We start from the raw sequence: 3,880 nt of genomic DNA, 5'->3' as shown, positions 1-3,880 counted from the left end.
AGATGAAAATTAATGGAAAGGAATGACTGCTGTTGTGGGATTTCCCTGAATAGCAGCATTTCATCAGCAAGATGCCATTTACAACTTGACTGAACTAAAAACACTATCACCAGGATTCTGTCACAGCTGACCTTTAGCAGTTCACACAGGAGTCAATCTTGACCTCTGCTTTAAACACGTGGACTGCGAGTTCTCTCCTCATATGAAGGACTTAACCTTTTTGATTTCAGATCAAAAGCAATTTTCCAAAAAGGTACTTTGATATGTCACCTGCATTTATATTTGCCTCCAATTCTTTTCATCTAGCTAACACATTAACATTTAACACTCCCTGCATGCAGTTACCCATCATTTCATACGACATGAGTGACAGCCGTGATAACACCTACCTAGATACGGTGTAATTCATTTCAAGTACATGTAATTCAACCTAGACTTAGTTTATAACAAATAAAAATCAAGAGGTCTAAACTGGTGGTAATTTAACAGTGTTCATTTATTGTTCAAAACACCACAAACAATTGTACAGAAACAAGATGCATTATGGTCCATGAACAAAGCAGCTGCAGTCATGATGTTCTTCTCCAGAATCTTCACCATCTTCCAGTCAGACTGTCACAGCGGGCTCCGTGAAAAGCGTGGTCATCTGAAATCGGGGGTGTTTAGGCCTTTAATTTCGTTGATGGAACCGCCGAGCAATCCCCCTTCGTCCACATGTCAGTCACCTGGAGAGGCTCAGATGTGATCACAGCTGGCAGGGAGGAGGAAGAGGGGCTTACTTTGACCTCTGCCTCATCTTTCTCCTTTTACGCTTCAGCCTGTTGGAAATCAACAGCAGCTGTCAGTAAAACACTCAATAGCACAAGGACTTATGATTTATAAAAAACAAATGTTCATCACCAACGAGAAATCTAGCTGAGCAACCAAGGTAGCCAAAAAAAATAAATTCAAGATCAAATATTCCTCCCTTGAATACAGAGCTGAAAATGACCTAGGATGGAATTAAGATAGTAACAAAAATTGTTTAAAATTTTGTTAAACTATAATTCAGTAATAACTAGTTATTGAAATTATGAACAAAACTGGAAAGCCCTATGATGCACATCAATATGGGACCAATGATGTTAATTTCCCTTCAGCTGTTAAGGAGACAGGAGTGTTTTCTATTTTATGAATTTTATCACCACCTAGACCAAGCGAGTTTGTGATGACATTGACGTGTATTCATTTATTTATTTTATTTATTCTGTAAACCTTTGTAACAGGGTTCCCTCAGTTACAAACCTGTACATTTTTAAATTAAACACTGACACTGTACAAACTTGGCTGAAAAGTGAATTTCAGTTATTGGAGTAATGCTGCTCAGGAACTATATAACCCAGGTCATTTTCAGTAGACATAATTTGCCCTGCATCCAATCTAAACATGGGGGCAAACTGTCAACGTTTGAACAAGCCCAACCCTAACCCTAACCTAACATACTTTACAGTTAAAGCTCAATGATATCCACAAAATTTAAAAAACAAAAAACAAAGACTTGCTTCCTTATAAACCTAAATTTTCCCAAGCCTAAACAATTGTGTTGTCCAGCCGTCTAGCCTAAATTTAAGCAGTTTGGATTAGGGGGCTGACAAAGACATTTTTCTTCATTTATTATGATGCTTACCTGCGCATACGCTTCTTCCTCCACTGAAAAAAAATAAAGGGGGAGAAAAAAGCACAGTCATTAAGAGTACATCAAGACCACATTTGTGACACTACTTGGACAGCATGCTTACAGTGATGCAGACAGTTCCAGGGACTCAACACATGCAGTACATGTTTGTACCAAAAAGCATTTCACAGTGGTGTTTGTCACGCTGAATGCAGATCTCGGTTTTCAAACACGCATGGCTGCCTGGGCTCAGCGAGCTATGGTGCCAACATTACAAGATGCACCAAAGCAAAGCTTCTAGTAGCATTCGCATTTATACTTCTACATGTATCTAATGCCCTGTTATCACTTTAAATCCTATTAATATTTTAAGAAGCTGGGTAGCAGGGTATAATTAATGATATAAACATGAAGAGCTTAAGGAAGGAGCTAGCAGCATTAGCTGGCGCGGGAAGAGGACACAAACGGCTGAAATACCGATAATGGTTTGTTATCTCACCTTGGCTCTCATCGTGTGGAGAGGTTTCTGTGAAAATGAAAACAATTAGTGATCAATAAGAGTGGATGACCGGTTAAATTAACAGATTAAATTGGATGCTGTTAGCGGGAAAGGAACTCCAATTACCTCAAAGCGAGAAGAGCAACGGAAAGAGGATGTGACGAAGAAAATGAGCGGCTTTTAAAGGTGTCGTGACGTCATGTTCAGGCGACAGCTGAAGCGCCTCAGCTCAACGGGAAATGTAGTCCAAGTCGTCAAATCGACGTACGAGCGAACTACTTTTCCTTCTTTCTAAAGGCGATGTCCTTCTGTTGAGCACAAAATTAACCCTGCAGTCGAGTTGGTTTTATTGATTTTATGTTTTGTTAAGACTCGCATTTTTTAGTTTACATTACTAACACAAAATTACTGAATGAACCGTTAAAGTCATAAATATCAATCATTGTAATTACTTACTAATTAATACTAACAAATTACTTACCAATTCATATATATATGTGTGTGTGTGTGTGAACTGAAATCTTATGGCCGAGCATCAAATTCCGATACCAGTATATCAGCTAATGTTATATATACACATATTCATACACAATGGTAGAGTAACACCAAAAAATGCAGGTCATTGTTCGTAGACCTTTCTGACATCTTTTTCACAAAATAGCCACAAACCTGCTATGAAGATCCTGTTTTATCTCAATTAGATAAGCTTTAGAAGCTTACCTGGATCTTTCATTCATTTAATCCAGCTGTTTTACACATATATTTTGAAAGTGTTTAAAAATTAATCTAATAACCAGTATATGTGTGTTTCTAAATCAAACCAAATTAACTTAAGATTAATATGAGTTAAATAAAGGTGATTTATTTGAATTTAAACATAGTTCTTGGTGCTAGACAGGCTGGTCTGAGTATTTAAGAAACTGTTGAACTACTGGGATTTTTCCACACAACCACTTCCAGGCCTTACAGAGAATGGTCCAAAAAATATCCACAAATATCCAGTGAGCGGCAGTTGCCTGGGGGAACATGTTCTGTTGATGTCAGAGGTCAGAGGAGAATGGTCAGACTACTTCAAGCTGACATGAAGGAAATAGTAACTCAAATAAACACTTGTTACGATCAAGGCCTGCAGAAGAGCAGTTCAAACTATGAAACAGATGGACTACAGCAGCAGAACCACACTTAGTCCCACTCCTGTCAGCTAAGAACTGGAAACTGAGGTTACAATTTGCACAGACTCAACAAACATTAGAAACAGCAGATTGAAACAACATCATCTGATCTGATGGTTCTCGAATTCTGATGCAATATTTAGATGGTAGGGTCAGTACTTTGCATAAACAACACAAAACCACAGCTTCGTTCTGTCTTGTATCAGCAGCTCAGGCTGCCGGTGGTGTAATGGTGTGGTGGATATTTTCTTGGCACACTTCAGGCTCCTCAGTATCAGCAGAGCATTGTTTAAATACCACAGCCTACCTGAGTATTGTATTTGACAATGTCCATCTTCCAGCAGAATAACACATCATGATACAAAACTCAGTCTCAAACAGGATTCTTGAACAGTTTGTGTTTAGTTTCTGCCAATGTCAGTATTTGCTTCATAGCTTAAAACAAACATTAAAAGACAAACAAAACATCTAATTTTTGGACACAATCAGATGATCTTGATACTTCAGACTAGACATAATACAGCACTGTCCTGAAGAAATGAGGAAAAACAGAAG

General features: G+C 38.2%; 1 long non-coding RNA gene across 1 annotated transcript; it reads right to left on the bottom strand.

The window, feature by feature from the left end:
* Positions 1-475: 475 nt before the first annotated feature.
* Positions 476-2,388, bottom strand: LOC116333826. Its single transcript, XR_004200488.2, has 4 exons — positions 2,280-2,388; positions 2,154-2,180; positions 1,667-1,689; positions 476-818 (listed from the first exon to the last, which is right to left on the bottom strand). It is a non-coding gene; the product is annotated as an uncharacterized LOC116333826 (long non-coding RNA).
* Positions 2,389-3,880: the final 1,492 nt, after the last annotated feature.

Source organism: Oreochromis aureus, linkage group 5 (genome assembly GCF_013358895.1).
Source record: "Oreochromis aureus strain Israel breed Guangdong linkage group 5, ZZ_aureus, whole genome shotgun sequence".
Lineage (NCBI taxonomy): Eukaryota > Metazoa > Chordata > Actinopteri > Cichliformes > Cichlidae > Oreochromis > Oreochromis aureus.
Note: the sequence above shows the minus strand (reverse complement) of the source record. Positions and strands in the feature narration are given on the sequence as shown.